At 37.9% G+C, this 26,844-nt stretch overlaps 1 protein-coding gene across 1 annotated transcript in view; it reads left to right on the forward strand.

Moving 5' to 3' along the window:
* The first annotated feature begins 251 nt into the window (after positions 1–251).
* Positions 252–26,844, forward strand: part of SORBS2 (sorbin and SH3 domain containing 2) — a 153,738-nt gene continuing 127,145 nt past the window's right edge. Inside the window, exons 1-2 of the mRNA XM_082759334.1 lie at positions 252–653; positions 22,374–22,497. The gene's annotated coding sequence lies outside the window, so the exon portion shown is untranslated. The remainder of the gene's footprint in view (positions 654–22,373; positions 22,498–26,844) is intronic.

The following is a 26,844-nucleotide window of genomic DNA, read 5'->3' on the forward strand; positions in this document are numbered from 1 at the left end:
CACACTGCTCCCCATTATTTCTCAAAACTTCAGGTGGAAGCGCGCTGCGTGCCTGCTGCCTCCTCCGGCGCTCGAGACGGGAGGCGAGGGCAGCCGATGCCCACCAGCAGCTCTCCACGGCTCAGACCTTGTCCCCTCGCCCCGCTGGGGTCCCTCAGGGCGGCGGGGGCGTGCCGGGGCCGTTGCCATGGCAGTGTAAAGCCGGGGCCGCGCAGCGGGCTGCGTGCCGCCTCGCCGCAGGGCCCAGCCATTTTGCGTGCGGGGAGCGGGGCGCCGCGCAATTAGCGCCGACCTCATCGAGGGAGGAGGAGGAGAGGAGAGGAGGGGAGGAAGGGGCGTCGCGGCTGCCATTTTGACAAGCCGGGGAGTGCCGCCGGCCGCTCGGAGGAGGCGGGATGCGGCGCGGCACCGCTGCGGACCTGCTGTCAGGCTGCCCAGCCGCGCTCCGCCCCGTAGAGGCACGGCTGCCCCGCAGCGCTCCCGCAGCCGCTCGCTAGGCGCTCCCGGGAGAGAAGCCGGAGCTCCGGGGGAAGAAGCAGCGGGCGCCTTTCCCCGCCGCACAGCCGGCAGGTGCGTGGTGCCGGCGAGGAGCCTCCCCGCTCTGTGCAGCCGCCCTCCGAGCCAGGCTTCCCGCGGGGACCCGGCTGCTGCAGGTATCTATCGCGGCCCCTAAAGGGCGGCTTCGGACCCGGGGGGGGTTGTGGGGCCATGGGGGAGTCGGTGCGATCGCTTTATCCGCGGTGGTCGGTGTCAGCGCGATGCGCCGTGCGGTTGGCGATGCAAAAGGATGCCTCCGATAGGGGATAAAGCCATATGCTCGCGTTTTCTATTAAAACGTGGGTTGTTTTTTTTTGTTTGTTTCCCACCGTGCTTTGTGCTGTCAGGATGCTGTTTCTGCATCCTGCCTCAAATGCATTGTCAAACTCGCGAACGTATTCGTAAAGCCCGAACTGAATGAGTTCTTCATTACTAGAATTCGTGCATTGTGCTCAGCCTCAGCGTAACTAGCCTCAAATTGTCCGGCTGCTGCCGTGAGGTATGTAGGTCATAATAAAAAGCAGCTTTTTCTTCACCAGCCTTCAGTGGGCTGCGTGCCCCAGCGCTGTGGTTGATTAGTTGGTGGTACTTGTGCTGCTAAGAGCAGCGGTATCGCAGCCAGCTCACACCTCCCTTCCGAAGATATCATGCATACCGTGCTGCACGGAGCACAACACGCCCATTGTGTCCCTCCGTTTGGCGTTCAATAAAAGGAAGGAAACCAGCACTCCACATGGAGCACGAGCACGTTAATAGCACAAGGCTCTTAAACTTTTATTGGGCGACCTCGGCAGCAGGCTTTCTACCAAAAGCTGCAACAAATAAAAACATCAAGATGAATGCAAGGCAGTGATGGAAACAGGATAAGCCGTCTGATGAGGACTGTAGGCTAATGCTGTAGGTTTTCAATGCAGAATGAATTGCTTTGAATAGGTATTAATTGCAACACATCTGTTTTAGTGATGAAAGCTATAGTTAGAAGCAGGTCGATAAAACTACAATCCCTCAATACAAATTTTTATATTAAATGTAGCATTTTGTGAACTTCTAAATGTATTCTGAATTACCTGATACTGAAATGCATTAAAATATTCTGACAACTGAACCAAACACACCGATTCACTTTGCGGCTTCAGAAAATGAAATGATAATTGGTTTAAATCTTAATAATTATGTGGATTTTAGTTATACTGAGATGAGCCATTTGTTTGGACAGTTGAGAAGACATGGGGTGAGGAATTTGAGGTCTGGTATCTTTATAGTTAAATTAGTAACCAGTGTTCTGTAATTAGGAGCCAAATTCCACTGTGTTATTTCTGTGTATATGTCCTGCAAAGGTATTTGGACAAGCATGGTCAGCAACCACCCCCCAAATGAGACGCGCATTTGGAAATAGCAGTTTATAAATGGATTGCTACCATGCATTTTCTCCATTAGAAAAGCTCCATCTTCCTTGAATCATTGCAGGATTTTGTTAATGGGTGAATGCACACCCCAAGTCCTTTCTTATACCCATGTGTAGGGGTCACACAGTAAGTTGTTGAGAGAGCTGCTTTCATCTGCGTTCTATAAAGTGGAATGCGTATTTACAGTGTGGTACTACATGAATATTCATGATCGAGTCTGTAATTATGATGAAAATGATAAACAAGCCAAGCTAGCATTTCCTTTAAGGTGTTTATAACCCTCTAACAAAGAGAGCTTTTGTTATAACAGTGAGAGCTACAGATACAGCAGTAAGCAGAATGTCGAGGATTTTACAGTTCGAGGTGGACATATCTCGCTGTGAAGAATTTATGGTGTTAGAAAGCATGTGAGGCAGGATTTACTCAGACAAATCAGTAAACAGTGTACACCCAGTTAGGTGCTGATAGATGCATCTTATTAGTCTCTATTATTGTTGAGAAAAGCGTTATGCATTCTTTCCATTCTGCTGTTCTCCCTTTGTCTTTTTTCTCATATCAATTCCCAGCTTCCCTGTTCCCTTACGGTCTCTTTGGCAACATCTGATCCCTCTGAGCTATTTGTAAATCAAATTGGTGACTCTCAGTAATGGCCATGGAGGTGCTGCAATAGAATATAGTTTGGAGGAAGAATTTTAATGAGATGGAGGTAAGAAACAGCAGCTAAGTAAAGAGTGTGTCCACTATGGGCTAATTGTACATGATGTAAGGCATGGAGGGGTAGAATCCTGTCACTGGTGTCAAAAGCAAACGGGCATAGAAGGTGGGTGATTTCAGCTCATAATCAGCTGAAAAGTGTTAATAAGCAGAAGGTTACTAAGAAGTCCTTGAGAATAATATGACAGAAGAAAAAATGGACTATTCAGAAATGGAAAGGATATGATCAAGTTCTGGCTGAAGTGTAGAAGTTTTTCAGGATTCACTAGAGCCATGATGATTTCAATCCAAGAAATGATTATACATGTTTTGAAAGTCTGTATGTTATGCAAAGTCAGACTCTTGGTCTGCAATGATGTACGTATCACCAGCTGTCGTGGTTTAACATTAGTCACTTTTTGAGAGAGATGACTTTAGAAGGTGACCCTGGAACCATGTATTGTGATCATAAACTGGTTACCAACAAAGCAAAAGCAGGCAGATCAATCTTAAAATGTGGTATCATAGTAGCAGGTGCAAATAGCAAGAACAAACAGGATGACTAAAGAAGGTTTAATCAAGTGCTGTAACTGTTGTTTGGTATGTTTGTTTAAAATCACTAGCTTTGAGCAAACAGTGATAAGCATCAACCAACCATGTGGTCTGTGGAGCACAGTAACCCTGTGACAGAGCTGGTGTGGGAACGTTACCTACCCCCAGCCTATGGACTAGTCTCCAAAATGCAGTATGCCTACATATAAGATCAACCTGTGCGTAAAAATACAGATAGCATGTGCCCAGAAAACATGCTAGCATACCAGATTAAGGTACACTGTATAACATTAATGCTGTGGAGTGGCCAAATGCCATCTCTGTGTTGGAAGGATCAGGTACTGAGTATAGTACACCAATGAAGAGGGTGCTTCTGAAGCTGGTAAATTGCATCAGATGTTACCCTGAAACAGTACTTCGGCTCCAGCTAGACTGTCTGCGTAACATAGACATACAAGTTGACAATTCTGGATTGTTTGTAATCTTGAATTTTATAAATGTGTGCCTTGATAGCGTTCTACTACACTGATCTTTTTGTTGTCATTACTTCAGTATGGCATTAAAGTGAGTTACTCATTGACAGTTTGCATTTTCTTCATATTCTGTTGGATGTAGTGCATAGCTTCCTATTAGAGATGACTACCATAACATTCAGTCCATAGCGTGGATTCTTTTCATGCAAGCATTTTAACACAAGTATTCTACTGGAACAATAATAATAATAATAAAAAAAAAGTCTCGAGGAGATGCCGACACTTCTGTAATTATGAAGTTTCTTAACGGTCTTGAGCCCAGTCTAAAAAGATTAAAAAAAAAAAAAAACTTTCAAAGGCACCAATTCTGTGGAAAACCTCATGTATGGGAGGGATTATGGTGGGATACTGGACAGAAGTAAATACTTAAAGGGCACCATGTATTTTTGAGTAAAAGCATGCCGAATGACAATGTTCTAGATTTACTCTTGCTTTCAGTTTTTTTGAAGCATTAACTGTATTTTTCTGTTCAAACCTATTGTTCCATAACAGTGATACACCATAGCTAATGCTGTTGTAAAGCAGGAAATTCCAAAGGCTGAGCCTTTTCTCCTATTATTGCTAGCCTCTTTCCTAAACAGACTTAATTTTAATCTTTCTGTACTGAATAAGGACGGTGTTCTGATCCATCCACCCTTAAAAACATCACCAGCCACCATCAAGGGGTTGAATAGGACAGATGTAGTTCTGTGTTCTTAAATAACTTAAGTAACATAATATATATGTATTAATATGTGTATTTATATAAACAGCTGATGCTGAGAATCCCAAGCCTCAAAGGATTGGTGGGGGAAATAAGAAAGCAGGAAAAGCAATCCTTATTCCTCCCAGTCTTTACTGTGATTAAATTACACAATAAACTTTTTCATGAGCCTTTTCAGCAGATACATAGTGTTGAAAGTTTTACTTTTTGTAGGGCATTTGTCTTGCATTTTATGTAGAAGTATTAAAGCAGTGTACAGCTGAATTGTCTGATGGGTAAGTTAAGTTATCCCTAGTTCAGCAATGGTTGCTGACTAGCTAGGTTTGTCCACAAGCATAGCAGTTTTTTCTCTTTTGCTCCTTCAGGACCCAAAAAGATGGGCAAAGATGCATGTAGGAAGCCCAAGGGAATCAATAACTGCAATTTTCATAGCTGAGAAATCAACCTTTTACAGGATTATAAAAGTGGTTAAATGCATTGTTGTCTAAGGCTGTGTTTGTTTTTAGGATCAACAGTTCTACTAATAGGAAATCAGTAGTTATGACTGAAGGTCAAATTAGCTGGAAAGGTCCTTGTGTTTTGTTTTGTTTTGTTTTTTTCAAACAACTTAAAAACAATGGGTCAAGTTCCTTACTGACATTTTTCTTTTAGGAGTGACAAGAGGTGAGTTCCTAGTTCAGCCACAGTAATACTGAACAGTAGCTGTAATGCTCTTTAAGAGGCTTAGGGTTGCATGGCGTACCCCATGATGAGAAGGTGCAGCAACTGCATCAAGAGCAGGATGTAGCAAATGTCTTCTTTTGCAATCCACAGACTTGCACTCTAGCCTGAACGTAAAGCGTTGTCACCACAGAGAACCTCAAGTGTTATGTTTAATAAAGCCATATACTTTTCTGTGGGAAAAGCATGAATAGGTACAAGTTTGCAAACCGTGCCACTTTGCAAAGAGGTGCAGATAACTACTTAAACATTGTGTCCATGGTAAGTGATGAAGGTGCAGAAGACACAGCAGATTTTCCTTTGTCAACATAGTATAAATATTTGTACCTGATGTATGAATTTAAAAGGTGAATAGGCTCCTATTGACAGAGATCTGGTCAGTGTTTGTCATGAAATACAGTGACCTGTCTCTAGATATATCTGTAAGTAACACCAGTAAAAGAATAGAAATAGGGATTTCTGGAATGTAATTTGTGGAAGAGAGATTAGTACTTCAGTTTATCACGTACAGAAAAGGTGGAGTTATGGAAACAGGGTGGTCAGACTTATATTTTTACTTTAATTAATGACATGAAGTGTAGAAGTATGGTAGACTACCACGCAACCTGTAAGAGTACAAATTTAAAGCAGTTAGTATTAAGACTACTTCTGGCCTACTGATCAGAATAAAATAAAATTAAATATAAATAAAACACTTAATCGCTGTTGGCAGCTACTCTCACAGACTGCTTTGAACTTGACTACAGCAAGGATATACTGTAGGGCTGACTTCTGAAAGGCCATTGTTTTGCCAAATTTCATTTTAGGAAATAAGAAGGGGGAGGCTGTCCATGATGCAGGTGTCTGGATCATGTCTGATGTGTGAAAAATGCATGAACTGGGAATTGCACACATTACTACAGAGGTCTGTTGATAAGTATAAACAGTATTTTCACTATTACAAGTGTCCACAGGGGAAACTTAGCAATGCACAGCCACAGAACTAAGTGAGCTAAGTGTAGGGTAGACATAATTAGATTGGATGTTTAAATGTTGTCTTTGTTTATTCTATCTTAATATTAAAAAATGATACACAATAAGTATAAAAACAGAACTATTTCCTTTTTGTAAGCATAAACGTAATCTGAAATCCAAGATGTTGGCACCAAATATACAAGCAGGTGCAAAATGAGATTTGTAAGGTACTAAATGCCTGTTTCTCCCTTAATCTCATGTTCATTTGAGAACCTTAATTTCTCTACTCTGTTATGCAGATAATGAGAACTTTTGTAGTTTGGCTGTGGCAAATAAAGATGGAATTGTTGGTATGAGGTGATTGGTGAGAACTACAAAGAAATGGTGTTTTAGGAAGGCCATTCAGTAAATCTCTAGCACAGAATGTTTTGCTCTCTGCAGTGAAGCAGGTGGGCTAATGGATTAAATGTCCCCAGTTTAGGCTTGATATACTGCTTTTAAATACCATGAGACTTCTGCGAAGGTTTTGAATTTCAAAAAGACTGTAGCTTTTGAGGCAATCCTCAACTGTAGTGACTGGCGTAGGTAAAGTATCTAATGAATGCTTCCCTTTTAACATGGAGCTCACACTACTGACTTCTATGCATTTTGTGCTTTAATTTTTTTTTTTCAGGTGTTAAGCAGCTATTGTCTGTTTCACATATCAACCCTCTATTTTCTTTTCTATTTAACATACAGTAAGGATTTTGGAGATGAGCAAGCAGTAGTATCACAAAGGGATGATGGCAATAGAAAATATTCGGTATGCATCACTTAAGTCATATTGATTGTGTATATCACACTGTTCCTTCTAGCCAGTTATGCATTTTACACGTTTTAATGAGCAACTTAAGACAGAAGCCAGCAATTGCCAACACTATTTTTATTTAATTTTATTTCTAGTGAATTTCTAATTAACAGGGATCTCTGAGCAGTGACATTCTACCAGATAATCAGATTCATGTTAATTGCAGTGTTTTTCTTCTGGACAAATCTGTACTTCTTAGGAATCTCAAGAAAATAATTTCAGTGTGAGCAATGCAATCAAATGCTTTGCTTTGAATAAACAAAATATAAAAGAGGCTAATCAAATGAAGTGCTACTGTGTGAGAGCTAAGCGAGGTGTTGACAGGTCTGACAGTAGAATAAAGACCAAACCAAAGGCTCTGTTTTGACATACATGCAAAACAGAGATATTGAGGCAAATTCAGTTCTCTAACAAACATCTTTAAGGGTCAGTCTGCAGATATAGATCATGTAATCTGAGCCTGGTAGATTATCATTCTACTTTTAAACAAATATAGGGGAGGATTTTAGTTCATTACTCGCATAGCTGTAGATTTACACTTTCCTGTGCTTTTGACAGTGATATTTTATTCACAGATTTATGCTCTTGGGCAAAGGCCAGATTCAGGACACATTTTATTATCAGAACTGCAAACCCTAGAAAATAGCTTGGAAATCTGCACCTGTTCTAGTTAATACATACTATAGTGAAGCATTAGGAGGATGCCTTCAAGTTTAAGGCAATAGTTTTCTTAAAAGCAAAACAAAAATAATTGTGGAGATGTTGTGTTAAATTAATTCAGGTGTGAATTTGTTTACTTCCCATAATATTTAGTGGTGTAATTATCTTAAATACAGTTATTTAAAGTGTAGATAGATCAGTTAGTGTTTAGATAAAACCACGAGTGAAGATAAATAGTATGACTAAGTAACTATGAACTGTACAACAGCAAGTGTTCTGTTTCTATGTAGACGTGTTCTACTTCCAGTTCAGGCATGCTCTCTCGGTATCATTAGCTGTCAGAAGAGAAAGGGCAGACAAATTATTTCCTAATGAACGGATAAAAAGACTGTCATCTCAGCTGCTGTCTGAAAGAAAACTACATTTAAGTAATTGTTTCTGTCAATATTAGAACATCACCAGGCAAAGACGGGACTGGAGTTGAGTTCTCTTTGCACTAGGTGTTAGGCAAACGAGAGGGATCACATGCGATTCCAAAGGTAAACAGCAAAACAGATTTATTCACAAATGTCTCTGACCACTCAACCATAATACCAGTACTTTCCTCTTTTCCTGTAGGCAGCCTAGCAGAAATTGAAATTTAGAAGGGATTTGAGGAACAAGCAAACAGTATCTTGGTAGACAAACTTGGGAAGTGTTCTTATGCTAGAAGGATACTGTCTGTTACAAATGAATGGAAGCGTATGTGGGAGAATCCAAGCAGAAGTTGTACAAAGCTGTGATGAGAGCCTTGGGAGTTGCAAGAGTAGAGAAGCAGAGAGAACTATGACAGCTCTAGAAAGGGAAGAGAGGGGAGATACAATTGCAGTGGTGGGAGGAGGAGGCAGTTGTATGCCCACTAGTGGACAATGTGTGCCCACTATTCCAGGGCAAATAAGTGCAGTGGCCTCAAAGCAAAAAGCTAGAGTGGGCTTATGAAGCACATTTTATGGTGATCAGACAACATTACTGAAAAGCAGGGTTCCAGATACTGTAGTCAGATTGTGTGATGACAGAGGCCTAAACAACAGCATTCCTGATAGAGGGCAAAAATAAATAAATGCAATTAAATTTAAAAAGAAAAGTCAGTACCGTCAGGATAAACTATACCATACTGCTCCAGAGACTGAAGGGAAGCAGGTGTGAGGAAAAATGAGCTAGCTCCTTGAGATATTCATATACTTGAGTTACTTGTGTGTTTAAAAAAAGTCATTATTTGCATTCTAGTCAAATTTCTGACTTATGCACAGCATGCCAGCAGATACCACAGATGTTCATGTACTTAGTGTCTATATGTACACTTTCTTCGAATTTTAATTCTTTTGCAGATTTGAAAGCAAGTTGTGATCCCCTTCTGCAGTTGAGTCCTTTATGTGCAATTCAGTTTTATACCCAAATGACTAAGCTTTGGCTGCTCACAAACACTTTAGAATGAAGCATTAGAAGCTTCAAATAGATACTTACTTGAACCTCCCTATCACAACGAGACTGTCATTAGCTGTCTTCCACCAGCAATGGAATAATGTGATTCTGTGGATAGGGGTCAGGCAGCAGGTAAGATGCACGAGTACTACTTCATGAGAGAAGTTGCTGCAGTGCTCTGTCCATCTGGCCACTATAAAACAATAATACTTGATTCTCTAATTCTGAAGTTGGTTTCCCAAAACATATATGAAAAAGTTATTTACGTTTTGAGCTACCCAATCCTTCTGCTTTATCTGTATTTTTGCTTACAATTCTATTTTCTGATTCCTGTCCATTATTTTTATACTTTCTGTATATGTGTCTGTTTTCTTACTACAAAAAATCTTTCCAATACCTGCTAGTAGTTTAAGTGTTTTCTTATGGGAATTGTTTTAGTTGGGGCAAAATGTTTTAGAGTGTTAGTGGGATGTCTTCTGTGTGTTTTGCTTTATATTCCCGTGTATTGAGCATGCAAAATGTGAGTTGTTTGTTTCAGTACACATACTTGATTTTTTAAATTATCAGCTGACCAGAAGCTTGAAGATGACCTGAGTTCATACATGATTTAAGAAAGTTTGCAGTGTAATTTTCTTTTATGTGTAGCCTTCTCAAAAATCTATATAACTCTACTCTCACCTTCAGTGTTTTCTAAATCTTAATCAGACTTCTATAGGCTTTATTTTCCGCTAGGTTTAGGAACAGCTTCTCTTTATGTTCGTTACAAGCATTTTTCAGAACTAGTAGTTGATAATGCCGTGACAAAGTTGCATCTTTCATATGTAAAATCTAATGATACAGTATGAGTGTAAAATCTGTACACTTGGGCTTTTTTTTTTTTTTTCAAAACATTGCAATCTAATTTATTACCCCTAAATGAGTATCTCCTGCTGTAATTGCTGAAATTTCCCCACTGAAAAGGCCTTAGCATCTAACCTTTTTTAACCCCCTAGCCTAAAATTCCTAGTAAAATACTGGAAAGATTCAAATAAGCTGAACAAAAATGTAGTACTTACGTCTATTTCCATCACTTGAAACAATGATTTTTTTTTCTAAATGCAGGTAGGCATTTAAGTCTTCTCATTAGTTAAATCCATGCTGAAAAGATCAGCACCATCTGAATGAATCTGTCCACCTCGTTTACAGTATTTATTACTGGAAATGGTTTTACATTTATATGCACACTTTTTTAAAATCATTTTTTGCTTTCATGGTAGATGCATAATTCTGCATTCTAAAACTTAATAAACATCAGAAGCTACTCTGAAATTATGCTGTGCTCTTTGGAGCCCACAAATGCCAATCAGACTTGAAAATTGAAGTCTGCGTGGTTTTGGTGTTTTATCATGCTTTACTTTGTGCTGTCTGTATTGGAAATATGTGAAAGTTCAAAATGTCACCATCTAAATGAAGCTAAGGGGTCACCTTATTTTTATGTAGAGGCTGGATCAGGAAATTGAGCTATCAAGTTGCCATTATCAAGGCTGTAATGTTTTGATATGTTATCATAAGATTTTGTATGCTGACTTTTTTAAGTATCAATCATGTAAGTTTATAGCATAGAGGGTTTTTTTTTTACTTCAGTGCTGTTTCTGTTTTTAAAAGTACTACAAAAATGGTTTGAAGCACTTGACTGTGGGACAGTTCAGATTTTGATCAAGATTCCCATCTTTCTAGTTCATCCCACCAGTCTATCATTAGCTGATTTTGTTATAAATAACCCAAAGCTGTTACAGGTACTATGTAAAACTACTATTAGTGATTTCCTACACCCATTGTATGCTGGTTTCAAAATATAGTCTTTAGGTAACCGTCAGTCCTGTATCATCTCTTTTCACCCTGCTGATCCGAATGCAAAGGCTAATAAATAAATAAAATGTGTTTCTAATATTTTCCTTATGAGCAATTTGTTTAATTGCTATAGAAATCAAATGTGCATGAGTTTAAATTGCATGTCCAGTGGTCCATAGCAGAAAGCAAAGCAATGCATGGAGCATAACATGTTTTGAACACTAAATTTGTTATAACCATACTTCTGCTGAGATGTTAAAAAATGCCTGCTTTTGATGTTTGTATATACAATGCTAATTTAACAATGTCCTTATCTCTACATTCTCTTTCAAGAGGTAATATAGAAATCTGGAAAAATTAACTATCTTTTGTAAATTTAATAGAAAAAAATTACTTTTAAACCTCTCAAATTTCTTCTTCCATATATGTTATTTTTTCAAGCCATTCTAGAAGCAGAGGATAGCAAAAGTCACTGTCTTCATCCTTCAAGTACATATTTTTGCTAGTCTATTTTTACTTTTTACTGATCTTTGTCTAAGGATTAGAATTGAGAGTTTGTTTTGATCAGGACCAAACTAACCGAAAATTAAAAAACCTTGAGGCAAAAACAGGTCTTTCAGTTTTTATAAATAATAGGTGGGTGACTTTGAAAAGCAGAGGATGTTGAAGTTCTCAGGAAGTAAACAATTTCTAGGAAGGGAAATCCGCATTTCCATATGTTTGCTGTTCAAAGAGGAAATTACCTAATAAATGTACAACTTTAGGGATACAAAATGGAATAACTACTTTAAATTATACTAGCTTTGTTTTCCGGTTCTCACATGCCTTAGGATCTGCCCGAATGTGATGTTTTCATTTCTGTTCTTCAAGCCTTCTTCCTTATAACTTCAGCTGCTGGGGATTTAGGTTTATGATATGTGCAGAGGTGCTGCTTCCTTGACACGACGTGCAAAATACATGTAGTCATATCATGTGAGTTTCTTGCTGCTTGAAAATGTTCTCAAGAGCATTTCTCTCTGCCTTCCTCATTGCTGCTGGCCTTTGTTCTGTCACTTGGGATCTTTTAAGGCTGTAAGGTGTGTGCACAGCAGCTCTTGAAAAGTGCATGTAGCCCATCAATGTGTATGAATACTGGCTACCAAAATCTGAGATGGCAAGAAAGTGTTGCCTTAAATTTGTTTCTATAGACGATCTTGAAGAATTTTTCTATGCAGCAAGGAAGCCTATGGTGAAAAACATGGTTGCAGTTCTGGATTTTTATATTAATTACTGATGTTTATTACTAATCAGCAGTGAAAGTGTACTGAGGGAGAAAAATTATGAAATTGCTTTTAAAACCCTTTAAATGTCACCCGCAAGGACTTCTGTCTTGTCATTGCTGTAGGTGCCACATAAAAAAAGAGTCTAGCACTGTTAGTGAAAAATTAGTAATGTCCTGCAAAGAAGCCAGCATGGAACAGCTGGCAATGCAGCTGTAACATCCTGTGTCACCTTATACACAGCAAACATCAGCTTTTCTTTCCCCAGCTAGGAGAAGCATAAAATATAGCTCAAACAAATGTTTCAAATGAATAGTATGTCTGACAATTAATGGTACTATAGGGAAACCAAATAGCAAACAAAAAACTTAAAAGAGCTCTCATTTTCACTTAGCAAGAGTTGAAGCATTGCATGATAAATGACAATGTACTTAACGTGCTTCTGTTAACAAGAAGGTAAAACAAACAAAACCTCAGCACTGATTTCAAGTCATCCCCATAGTGGGCTAGGGCCAATTTGGTTATAGAGTATCCATATCCACTGGTGGATGTAGGCGTTTTGCTAGAACTTCAGCTTTGGAAGCATTGGAAGCCGAGTCCTCCTTTCAATCCAAACTACTAGCATGGGAGACTGTTGCATCTCTGGGGAAATTATGACCTTCAGAAATAGAGATTTGAACAGGAATGGAGCACTTTTCTGCGTAGGAGTTCCTGTTAATCATGATATATCTTACAGAAGAGATTAACCAGGGTACTTACCACCAAAAATAAAAAAGCATCATTTAGAAGCTTCCACCTGCTCTGTCATTCCTATTCTCTATCATACTTAAATAACTTCTCTCACAAAGTTACAACTGTCTCTACTTATTTGGGCTGTCTGGAAAGCATCAGTTTGAATAATGTAAACTTGATCAACAATCTTGACACTTAAGAGTGTCAAGATTGTTGATCAAAAAATCAGTTGCAAGTTCTCCAGGACATGAGATTTTTTTTTCTTGTATAATTCTACATTGGTATGCAATTAATTAATTAAAAAAAGGCCACTGTAGCTTTTGTCTTCCAAGACAGTGTGAGCATGCTGCTATGTAGGAACATCCAACTGTATATGCCCCCTGATGACATTGGTGTGACTAGTTGCAATTGAACTTATATTTTGAGTCCTTACAATTACCTAGTGGTGTGTGGGTGGGAAAGAAAACACAGAGAAGCTACTGTCTGCATCTCTCTGGCACCAACAATTCGCTATATGCTACAGCCTATTTTGGGGGTCACACTTAACCTCATAAGGCCTTGAAAGCCTGGTATTTTTAGCTAAGGTGTACATCGGTAGAGATGACACTTGTGCCCTTGGTTTTGCACTCAAGTTCTTGCAGTCCTAGAGCTTGTGAACTTCTCTGCAGGAATCGCAGTTTGTGTTCCTGTATATAATTTGTTTATTGTCTTTATTGTGTAGGCCCGACTTCATAGATTGTGTGCTCACCAACAGCATGAAGCTGTAAGCATGACAGGCCAGTTCTAGATGTTGAAGGGAGAGAAGCAGCTTTATTGTAACCAGAGAGCAATGGAAGCAAACACTTCAGTGCGATTGCAGGAACAACTTTGTGACCATAAAGGGGGGTGGAGGGGTACATGCCACCTTTAAGGAGAGCAGTGATTCTGCTCTTGACTAAGATTCCTAACTCCGGGACTCTGCTCAAAATCTCTTACAATCTGACACATCTAACAGCATTTTCAAGTCCTATATTGTTTGTTCAAGTCCTTTATTGTTTTCAGCTGGTTAAGCCTCAGTGCTAAGTATGGCTACCTGTCAGGCCCTCAAACTTGTCATGCAGTCTGTGTGTTATGCAGCGTGGAGGTGCAGGCACCTACGTGAGGGCTGGCAGCTGGGTAGTGCTGGTCCTGCTTTTTCTTCTTGTGCATGTTTGGAATTTGAGCTTGGTTCTGTATAAGTACATCACCTGAACAGCAGGTCATTGGGGGCTTAAATTACAATAACGTTTCAGGGTTAAATTACAGTAAAGGACACTTCAATTAGAGCTAGGAAAAAGTAAGCAGTGGAGTGTCTATGAAGTTGGGATATCTTTCTTGCTGGTTGCCTTCTGAAATAGGCTGATCAAATGTCTGTCAGGAATGATACGCCTGTTAATTTGCTATTATGAAGCAAATGAACAAGATGACCTAAAGCCTTTCTTAAGCCTTTGGCGTGAGGGGTAATTGGAGAATTGATTCAAATTCAGCCTGTGGCTTCAGCTTTAGCTCCAAGTCAGAATGGTTTATGACTTCTCACAAGTCGACATGGCTTAGATTGTAAACCAGATCTGTTTTCACACCCTTCAGGAACAACCAGTCTGTCACTGCAATTCCATCAGAAAATCATTTCAGAATCAATCTACAGATGCAGCTCAAGTAAAGACATACAAATGTGTAGTCTGAGGCAAAAACATATTATCATAAGGAGAGTTCAAGTTTACTTCAAATTCTGCCAGAAAGTGGTATGTAAACTGAGCAAAAAACCCACGTTAGTTCTTGGAGCTGCTGCATTGGCCGGATGGCCTTGGTGCCCTGAGGTATGGTGTGCTGAGCCAGCTCCCTGGTCAGCTGCTCGTGTGCAGTTGACTTCTCCTCCCCAAAAAAGATGGGGAAATGTTCCTTGTAGTGCACCAGATGACTTGTTTTTCCAGTGGTCCGTTCGGTAATGTCATTGCCAAAGGAGTTCATGATGTCTGTGGCCTTGATAAAGACACCAATATTGGGATAGATTTGTTTCAGCACCTTGTACTGGTGAAAGCAGTAATTCTTCTACTATTCGTACTGCTTGTACTACCACTCTTCTGCTTCTGCTATTCTTACTGCTCCTGAGGACTGCTTGTTCTCAGGAGCAGGAGATGGCTCGGTGGGCTCGGGTGTTTCAGCAGCACCTTTTCTCACCTGTAAGCAACCTGAAGCAAAAGTGAAGGCAGTGTAGCTGTAAATGGCATGAGTCCAGTGATGGCTGAGCTCTTTAAATAACTACTTGCTTTGCAGCCTTAGGAATGGATAACTGTCACGATTGTGTGAAAACTGAGCAACAGATTGAGAGTTGAATCTGAAGCAATTGTATGTCAGTGAACTTTGTCTGACTTTAGCCTTTTTTTTTTCTTTTTTATGTTAATGTGTTGCAACTGGAAGTAGGGAACCCAAATACAAATGTTGGGTCTTGCTGAAAATCAAATATTGCATTGAGCAGTGTTTCTGGAAAATACCAATTCAGAAAGATATCAAACTCTACCAGTACTTGTGTTCTAAAACACCGAAGTGTAGTCTAGTCGTAGCTGGAAGCCTTTAAAGTTTTACGCAGTTGCTTATGTCTTTATGTTTTGCACACATGCCTGTGTGTTTTCATTTCAGTGGGTTGTAGTAGCACAGTGGATAAGCTGACTAAAGGGACATTTATGGAAAGATGGTTCCCACCACTGTTGTTTGATTTACTTTTAATAAGAGATTTTGTGCTGTGTTGATTTGACAAGCAGCTTTCCCTTCTCCCTGGGATTCAGAGCCTGAAAGGTTCAGTTGTGGTAGGTCTGCTTTTGCCTGCGCTCTGTGCTATGAATAGCAGAAAATGTTAAAATTGCTTTATTGGTAAAATTAAAGACCATTTGTAATGTAGGTCCCTTATTTTTTTCTTTACAAAATTGGCAGCTTAGCAAATTATCTGAACACCATTGTGGTAATTATTGAGAAGCCTAATTCCTTGGTGGATTTAGTCATGGTAATTGGAACAGAAACTCAGAACAGAGTGTGGAGGTGTAAAGCCAGCCTGGCCATTACCTGGCTGTTTAAGAAAGAACAGAATGACATTGGGCCATGTGGAGCTCTGTGGCATAACGCTTTGAAGTAAAAGGGGGGAACTGGGACTTGCGTGTCTTCTGTGAATTTGTTTTGCTTTGTGTGGACCAGCTGGCGTGAGACTGTGAGGGGCAGCCATGCACAGGAGCATGTGTCACCTCATAGCCTAGTGATAGCAATGCTCCATTGAGAAGGGGCTGTGTTGTTGTTCACGGCCAACTAAGGCTTTTATTGTTCTGGTTTTAATATTTCAGCATGACTGGAGGAGAGGCTGGCATTTGAACTTTCCTTTCTCCCAGATAAATTGTCTTTAAGCTAAAGAGACTCTGGATCTTGTTATGTGAGCCACACAAGGTCTCTAATTGCTATATGAAAGACAGAATCACTGAATCATGTAAGTTGGAAAAGACCTTCAAGTTCATCAAGTCCAACCACAACCTGACCTATGGAGTCAATAGACTACATCCCTTAATGAAACTGTGCCTTAGAGCCACAAAAGAGAAACCTGGTGATGGGCCAGTGTCCTCAAAAGACTGGACTGTAGCTTGATGCTTAGTATTCTGTGTAAGCAAAGTGGGAGATGTGACTGAAATCCTCCTAGAAATTTTATGCAGATTTTCAGGATCTGTGATGGATGTTTTAATGACCATCAACAATTTTTTGAAGGAATGAAAGAAGTGGTGGGGTAACAGTCTTCCACTGTTTTTATGAAAATAGAAAATACCTTGAACATTTTGCAGATGTCTGTCCTTCAGATGCAATGTTGATAAAATCCAAGTTTGTACATGACAGTTGTGGTTTCATCAAAGTGAGATACTGGTTTGTTGGTCTAGCAGGAGAGCTTTAGGGGCATAGGAATTCTACTGTTAAAAGATATATTGATGCTTTGGCAATTGTGTATAGCTAAATGAGGTTTTTAAAGTTTGTAACACTGGATTTGGGCTCAAAAATCCTTCTGAGTACCAAGTTCAATAAACCCAGTCATTTGTGTTTATAAGTCACAATGAGCTTTTCAGGTTTAAGGTTCTTGCTTGTTCATACGTCTGGGGTTTGGGCTTTATAGTTGAACTGCTACCTTCCCCTCAGCAAACACAAACATACAGTAGCTGAACTCATTCCAAAGGCAAATGAGTCTGAAAGACGAATGACCTTGTATGAATTTCTTGAAACAATGTACTAGTGGTGTATATTGATAGTGAGATAAACAATAGGCTTCTGTTCTCTATTTCCTGAAAAAGGCCTTCTCGTCTTTATTTCCCCATACATTTTTGACTGTTTACCCTTGGAACAGAGGAAGTTAGTTTTGCTAGTGAAATAATGCTCTTAGCAGGCATATCATTCTGCTGGTCTAGTTTGTGATAGCTGCAGTGACTGGAGTGTTTTCCACTTAATTAGGAGAACAGTAATATAGTTTGCTGCAAGTTATGTGGAACTGGCATAAGTATTGAAATTGGTTACAACAGGCGACCAAGAAGAGGCTCCAAATCTTTAGATAATATAGTTTTAGTAGTTTGGGTTTTTTTTGATTTGTTTTTGTTTTGAAATGCGCTTGAGATTTTACTTCACTTGAAGTCTCTCATTATATTGTAATGTATTTATTTGGTGTGCAGTTAAAGACACATTAATTCTTAAAGGATTCTATATTATATGGTGCTATATTAATCAAAAATTGCAACCTTTTCAGTGATAAACAAAGTTGAGTCCTTAGATATTAAAAAATAAATCTGTGACATCAGTGAAATTTAGTCAAGTTTTGCCAAAGGTAACTGGCAGAAGATCTGGTACTAATCCTCTTTCCTGCTTCTGTTCAGAGAACAGGTTAATTGTCCAGAGATGTATTGTCTCAATAAGTATCTGAGGGTGCTTTTCATTTTAATAAATCAATATATTAGATCTCAAAGAACTGTGAAGAATTTCAAATCCATAGCTGCTGATTCTATGTAAAAGCCTTTTGCATCTTCAGAAGTATCTAACCATGAAGATAGTAGGTAGCATTGTGCAATTTCTCAGAAATACCAAGATTCCTGAAAAGCAAATTTTAAGATGCAAAGCAAATTCAGCTTACTGTGATAACAGAATTTCTTATTTACAAGAGAACTTTCACAAAAAATCTGCCTAGGGGCTTTGTTTTTAGATAATCTTTTCAATCATCAGTCTATATTTTTGTTGTAATCATGGGGGGCAAGGAGGACAACAGACTTAAATTCCAGAGATGAAAATGAGAACAGAATATAGCTGAAAAGAGATGGCACCTTTTAAAGAGAGCACAGATCTTTTGTTCTAGAGAAAACAGCAGAGGCAGCTCTTCATAAAATGCCATTTTGCATGAACTTCAGTTGATATTAGTTAAGTGAGAGCATGATTCTTCATACTTAATCTCTTGATCCATGTCTCTCAAATGTATGAGTTATCAGTTAAACACTTCTGTAAAAAAAAATAAAATAAAAATATGTATATATTTGGAAGTTCTCTTTTGCTGGTTCAGAAATTGGCTGATAACTCTTGACAGTGTCCTGAGTGCTTTCCAAGGAGCATGAGCCAAAAAAAAATATATATATATATATGTGTATATATATAAAATAAAAATAAAACGCCAAGTTTTCTCTTTTTGTTCTTCCTTCCCAATTTCAAAGTTTTTCTAATAAGCTATATGTGAATGAAACACTCCTATACTAAACCTGGAGATAAAGTGGTAGTAACTTTGTTATTACCTAATGATACTAGCAAGGTGGGCCATGTACTATTAATTTTTTGAAGGAACTGATAGCAAAGACTTTGGGTGGGGTGGAACCCCATTCTTCTTTCTGAATGTGGAGAGCTAGTTTGGGATACACTGAGACACTGGAGAATAGAAATGTGTATACAGGAAAACTAATGTGCTAATGAAGTAATAGAAAAACAAAACAAAAAAAAAAAAAAAAAAAAAAAACACAACTTGGACTTCAACAAACTTTAATGTTCTTAAAGTTTTGTGAAAGATGAGACTTCTCTAACCAGATCTTTATTACTGGAGTTATGAAGCCATGAGGTATTGATACATGGTGTTTGTGTCACTTCTGTAGGTTGCAATTCATCTTCCATGAGGGATGTAGGTAATTTCCCACTTCTCTAAGTGTCTTGAATAAAGATACTATTATCATGTGCACTGCCACAGATAAGTAGATAAGAGCTAGACTGCTTCAGTAAACCAGTAACTTGAATTCTTTGAAATACACATTGCTCAAATTGTCAAGTTCTTAATAAACATTAGTCTTACTATTCTTTACAAAATGTCTCTTCATGGAAAAATAGTGATATGACAGCTGCTTAATCACCAAACTCAAAATGGTTTATGGAAGGGACATGCATCTCTTCTTGGTTTCTGTTGTTTGTAGCCATGCTGGGAAAAAATGTAGTATTTTAATATTGGATAGTTGATTGAGGCAACTTTTAGTTTCCTCGTGGTTAGGAAAAAGTTCCAGGTGTAGCTATGACAGTAACTTGGATGCCTACATTCTTTCTTGAAATACAGAATCCTATGTCCCAAAAGCTTGCATCAGTTTATTTTTCAGTAGGTGTCCTGCCTTTTTCAATGTGTAGAGAACATATCCATACTCTTTGTGTTTCTTCTTGAGGCAGGTAGCATGGAATTCACTTAGGCACATTATCACGTTACTAGAAGGTATTCCACTACTATTACAAAATCTGACTAAGAGCATATATAGAATAATATGATAAAGTAATAAAGACATGTATAAAATAATATAACAAGGTAATTACACCTGGTTGTACAGTGTATAAATTCACCTGCATAGTTTGGAACGTACACCATTTGACCTCACTGAAGAAGAATTCTTCAGCCATTGCACGTGAAGTTTCAGTGACTCAGTTGTGTTTAGGTTAGATCTAGGAACCCAGTGAAAGTCAAGATTTCCTGCATTTCTCTGCAGTGGAGAAGTTAGGCATCTTTTCTGTCTATCAGCATGTTGAACAATTTTCCTTCTCTCATCTATCATGATTCTTCTGGTTTGTCAGAATTCTGACCAGTAGTGCATGGACATGGAGCCTGTGGGGACTTGAACCAAATGCCTACATCAGCAGTGTTTGCTGTACACTTCTTGCTTATGGTTGACTGTTCACCATCAATTAAATTGTACTACAGGGTGACACTAAAGAAAAGTTGTGCTTGAAATCAGTGTTGCTGATATCCATGAAATGGGAAATATGATTATTATCATCCTTTGAAAAGCATGAGGTAATAATCTGGATAATAGTGACAAGCCTGACTAATAACGAACAGATAATTAGATTTCTTTGAGAGCCAGATGATATTTATTGTATTTTTTGGCATCTAGTGTTTCTTGTAGATTATTCTCATATTTAAAGCAAATATCAGTATATACTGAAACAGTCTTTTTGTCATGTTAAATAAATGCTAACAGGTAAATCATTCACACAAAACCAGTTGCAGAGGGTGTGTGAAAAAACAAGGTGCCAGAATGGGTTACATATTAATAGTAAATCATCCTCCTGAGAAGATGCTTCAGAAAAGAAATACTGCACTCCAAGACATGTATTGCATGCATTACGTGGGTACTGAATTGGTATTGGTAACAATGATTTTAACATTCTTCTATTTTCATATTTGCATGGCATTAGCATTTAACATTAAAAAGTTTGGTGGCTTGGCCTGTAACCATCAGACAAAAGCAATATGAATAGTAAGGTTATGTAGCATCTGACACTAGTGTTTTGGTATGTACAGGTCTTCTATTTATTTAAACTGCACTGCATGTTCAACCTGTTCATTACAGCTCTCTAGCCAGCTATAATTCACACCATCACGTGTTGTCTAAAATCGAAGCTGTTGGATTCCTTAAATCTCTTTGTTCATGGAGCTCAAGTTAAATATAAACTGAGCTTTTTAACTTCTGTGAATTAGTTTTGTGGTAAAATAATAGCACCAAACTAGCCATTTGAAGAAAAAAAAAAAAAAAAAAAAAAAAACAACAACAACAACAAAAAAAACAGCAACAATGATTAATTTGACAGGTTGGTATTCAGTATTTGTGGGTTGTATTTTTTCATTGTAGCTGCTTTAACTACAACAACACTAAAAACGGTTGAGATCAAATGGAAGGGATTTTCTTGTGCTAATCCAAAAAGAATTTATGCTTTATTTTCAAACTTGGTAGCTTTTTCATTGTTCTTATAAGTGCATTATAGCTACTGATTTTTTTTTTTATATGAGTCTTGAGGTACAAATATACTTAGTTTTGCTTATTTTTAGCAATGAGAGTTGCTTTACCACTTGAATAGCTTACTAAGTAGCCTGTGTTTGGCATCCTGTTTCAGGTGTCTGTATAACTTTCAAACAGTTACTACTTAGAAATACACTAGACATTAAGGTGACCCATGACTTCAAAAGCGTTTTCAAATGAGTCTATTTAGCTAAGTACAACATGACTGAAAATCCAATATATATTGAAATATAAAATATTTTTACCACACCAGCTTGCTTTAGGTTTTGAGTAGAGAATAACTTCAAATCTTCTAAGTTTTCCTTGCATGAAAGTACTAAGTTTTTTTGGTGATAGTGCTTTAAAAAGATCTTTTGCAGTCTTTTCCCATCCTCATTAATTTGTTTTGATGCTTTGTTTTCCTGGTATTTTTGTGTGATGAAAAGTTAAGCTGGTTTGTTGGGAATGCAGCATAAGGGGACGGGGAGTTCTTTGACATGTCACTGAATGGCCCATGGTAGGAAAAAAATGGAGTGCCAGCAGCTTCATGTCACTAAGTTTCCAAAATAGCACTGATGCTGAAACTGGAAACTTGGGACACAAACTAGAAACAAACCAGTGGCTTCAAGCTTAGTCAACTGATTCATCTGCAGCCAGATATGATGCACTTAAATGCAAATAGAAGTCCATCCATCTCGGATGAGCCTCTCATTAAAGAAGGCAAAGCATCTTTAGAGACAACTAATTTCAAGATGTATTTTTCACATTTAAAAAAAAAAAAAAAAAAAAAAAAAAAAGGGTATGGTCATTCATTTCCTGAGCTACAGGTAATAGTCTTCAAGGCCTCATCTCTACTTTTAACAGAATTTTCCTTTTTCATCCACAAACTTGTTCCCTACTCTTTGTTTCTTTAAATAAAAACTTGGATAATGAACAAAGGGTTGGTGATGTGTTTTTTTGTTTGTTTGTTTTGTTTGTTTTTTTCCCTATGGATTTCCTGATTCTGTTTATGTATTTATTTATTTTGCTTGGGTTGGTAGACTGGTTCTTCATTTCTTCTGTATTGCATTTTCATTTTGATTGTAGGCAAGCCCACTGCTGCTGAAAATAGCTCAAATGTGCTTTGAACAGAAACATCTGCTAGCAGCTCAGTTTCTTTCTCTTTCTTTTGCAGACTCTTGCATGTGAGTTTAATTTCTTGAGAGAAATCTTCATAAAGGGCTAAATAAACAAGATCTACATATACAGAAAGTCCTTATTTCCTCTGCGCTAGAGACACAGCTAAACTTGTCTGTCTGGTAAGTCATATTTTTCTTAAAGGTTTGTCTTTCTTCCTGCCCTTATGACTTGCATTCTTGAGCTTTAATTAGTGTTCAGAGAAAACAACTTCTGTTTGCTAGTAGTTCTGCTGCATACTATATGTGTAGAATATACGTATAGAATTATGATGAAGTCTACAAACTGTGCTGCTTTTGCAAACTTCAAAACACTACCTTATGTTTCTGTAGAATGCTTTGGGTTAAGTGGATTTGTAATTCTTTAGCTGGTAGTTTGTTCTCAGTTCACTATAATGAAATCATTAAATGTCTTAAAGCAAAAATGGTAATTGTTCTTTCTTGAAATTAGTTACCTGCTGGGATGTTCTGTATTTTGTGAATTAGCTTCAGACTCTTTATTACAATGTACATTCAGCATCAAGCCAGAGTTCAGAAATAAATGTTGCCAGTGATTCATTCATGTCTTATAGCTTGCAGGTTTCATCTTGTGTAGATATAATAGCTTCATGTTATTGCTACATTGTTGTTGCAACAGCATATTTTTTTGGTAATATTCACCTATGTCGTAGGATGGTAAGCATGGTTGTCAGTCATTCATTTTATAATATAATTCTGTAACAGTTCAATTCACGATATTGCAGGCGTAGTTTCTTGAGTTTTTGCCTCTACTGCTTGAAATATTTTTTTTTCCTTGGTTATAGAATTTTATCAGAGTACAACCCAAACAAAAGAATGTTGGTTTTGTAGTCTACCTTCTATTTTTATTCTTTACTGTGATTCAAGTGAAGAAAATCTTTGAAGAGCAAAAAATTTTTGCTCAGTGCTGTGGATTTAAGCAGTTGGCTAGCATTAAAGGGCAGCCTGTATATATCTAGTCAATCTAATCGTGCATAGTAGCCCTTTGGTTTACCACAATTATTGTGTACTTACTGCATGTCCTAGTTCTGCATAGTTCATTGGTCAGGCTTTGCTATAGCCCTAAAGTTAGTTCATTTCAAAAACATACTGAAAGCCAAGTCTTATATAAAAGCAGTTCTACATTTATTGCCAAGCAGTAGTTCTGCATTATATTTACATGAGGAGTGTGTGGGGGGGATATATACGTGTCAATGCTTTTACATAAAAATTGTTGGGAGGCAACGTTGTCCAATTGATTTACAATTTAGTAGGGGACTTTCCAGCTTAGTTTTGGACGAAAAAGGAAGCTCTGAAGTCTACATGCACATTTCATGTAGCATATAATTTTGTTAAAAATATAGAATTTTGTGTAAAAATCAGGAACTTGCTTTTACTATTCCTGAAAAATTGTTAAAGTCTGGTTTAGTTCATTACAGGAATGTTTTATTCTGATATGAGAATCAGGGATCTAAGTCTGCTTGCTGTTCCTTAGAGCAGATATCGATAGTGTTATGTAGGTGTTCACCTGAAACCATAGGGCTTTTAGTACCAAGCACACTTCTGCTTCAAATGAGACAGTTTCTCTCCTTTTCCCTCTCATATTTAATTAACCTATATTTCTTCTGTTCTAAGATCTTCTCTGGTCCTGTCTTGCTCTCACACATGAAGCTGCTTCCTGATCCTGCAGATCAGTCACCCTGTCCTTGTGTTTCCTAAGTTCTTTCCACCACACTGTAGTGAACTAGTCTTACATGGATGTTTTTTCTATAAAAATAATTAATTAACTGAGACTTCTTAAGAATAAGCTGAATCTTCCAAAGGAACTTAGAACACTTCAGAGGCCATGCTGTAGTTACCAACTAAGTGCATATTTGTTTTGGGGAGCAATGCAGAAATTTGAGATACCTTAACAAGTCCAAAAGACATAGTTGGAGGAGAACTTACTAGAAATTAGTCTGCGTAATAGACAAAATATTTAAGAAATATTTTCAATTAAAAACAGTGCTTAAACTATATTAATTAAGGGCCCAGGGTTGTCTATGAATGGTAATTTTTAAATTCATGTAACTTTAAAGTTACTGTATAAAACCACGTTTTTGTTTGGCATTTAATTTTTGACTGAGTAACAAAATTGACTTACAAGAGCTTGTAGCAGACATGCTGACACAACCCAAATTTTAGTTGAGGAACTTGGCACTAAATTCCAGCTAAAGAGAGGAAGTCTCAGGAGAGTGGTGGAATTTCTTTCTTTGTGCAAGTATACCTCTGCATTCATGGGGAGCGAACAGTAACATTTTGTGCAAGTTTCTGCTTTGGACAGTGTGTCTTTGTTCACTTTCCAAAGGTGGTGTCAAATACATTTAAAAAAAAAAAAATGCAAATACAAAAGTTTATTTAATGATATGTTCCCAAGGAAACCTTTAAATCTGTAATGGCCTAGCACTGTTATTTGTAGTTCTTTGTGTATGAAGAATAAAAGCTCGCTTGGAACAATTTAGATTACATAAATAAATGTGCTCTCTCCTTATTGTTTTTGTAAGCTTAAATAGAGGGATGGGAGGTAAATGTATATATAAGCTTTTTATGGTGTACTTATTTGATCAAAGAATGTCTCAGAAAATGTTTCCTTCTTGCCAGTATAGAAGTTTTCCTAACAATGCACAATTTTACTGAGCTGTTACTTTAAGAAACAGTAGATCTCGATAGCTTGTCTGTCTTGTTGATAAAGATCTTAAATTAATATACTGTTCATTCATAATGTGTAAATGTCAGTTCCACTGAGTGGTCTACATTCAGTTCATTTATTAATGACGGTAGGGTTTTAGGGTGTCTGATTTGCACAAATTCTGATCCACGAGCAGAATTTCAAAGTGATATATGTTCAAACTGCATGGATTTAATATGCTGGAGAAGAAGAAGGTGCTTCGAAAATTGGAGAGCAAGATTTGATGATAGAGGAAACCAATCTGAATGAAAGGGCCATCATGCAAATGCCTCATCCTTGTGTTGTCTCTGATTGGAGATACATTGCTATGGATGCACTTGAGAGCATGCATATGCTGGTGTGAAAACCAGGAGTTGTTTCTCCACTGGGCTTACGCAGTCTTGTACTATTCTGAGATGGCAATATATAACTCTCGTAAAGGTTCATCATGATGTGATTCTGTGTCTAATTCATTGTTATAAAAGGGTGTGATTTTGGTGGCATCCTGGCACATTGGTTGTTTCCTATCTGTGGGGGGGAGGGGGGAGTTGAGGGGGGAACTAATAATAATGTGGCATTCCTCTTTGTTTACTTAGGCTGTGCACTGACCTTTTTATAGACCTAAGTGAACTAGGAAGCAGCAGGATTCTGGATTATCACAGTAGTGATAGCCTTTGCCTTATCATTATTGACCTGTGGGTTGGGGAAGATGGTAAAATTAATCTCTTCTTAAATGTAGCAACTTCTTAACTAAATGTAGCAATAAGCATCTTGTATCAGGGTTACTAATTTTAACTTTACTAATTTTAACTTTAACAAGCTTAACCTTTCTAAAAAATGGCCTTTTGAGATGAACATTTTTTAGATTCTGCAACCTCAAGTATCCATTTTCCATCTTAAAAAGAAAAGTAGTTGTCAGTGAAAAACAGATATTTTTGCATATAAACCACACAGGAGTAGGTTAATTTTCAGTTCTGCCTCAAGCGTTCAGTTTTATTTGACTAATTTGTGTTTGAGTTTGAAAAGTTGATTTGGTAATAGTGGAGTTGCATGGTACATAGGAGAGAATATCACTGTTTGGCCACCTGTGCACTTGTACTACAAAGAGAAAACCATGCTTATACACTGTCTGTTCCTAAGTAAGCACTTAACCATACGTCTAGTAAGTATGCTTTAATCTGTTTTCAGAGTGGCTCACATAAGACATTACCTGCTTATGTTTGTGTGTAAGGCTGCATTTGTCTCTGTATATTAGTGGCTTAAGAATTAGTACGTTTCATTAGTGGCTTACGTCCCTAAATGTTTAATGCTGTTTAGAAGGCTACATCGTCTTTATTACTGGAGGCAACTTGAGCACTTAGGCTGCTTCGACATTTGAGATTGCTAATCACTTGTTCCACAGAAAGGTTTTTTCTTCCCCATTAAAATCATTTAGTAGAAATGCTGCTGCTTAAGAAAAAATTAAAAAAAAAAAAAAATCATACTGGAAAAAAAATCTAACCACCAGTAAAGAAGACTCTTAACATGCGTGTCTTACCTAATCTGTGCAAATTATAATAATCAAAAAAAAAAAAAAAAGTGACAAAGGTAGCAGTGGTTCCGTCCCTGTGAAGCTGAAAGTGAAATCTGCAAGTTAACATACAAGAAGCCTCCTCTTTGGAAGTGCTCCATGAGGAACACATGTATAGGATTCCTGTGCTTGTATGATTCTTCTCAATAGGCCTAAAATAACAGTTCTGCTGCATCTTGCAGCACCTCTTCTCTCA

The sequence above is a fragment of the Aythya marila genome (assembly GCF_965140915.1).
Source record: "Aythya marila genome assembly, chromosome: 4".
In the NCBI taxonomy this organism is placed as follows: Eukaryota; Metazoa; Chordata; class Aves; order Anseriformes; family Anatidae; genus Aythya; species Aythya marila.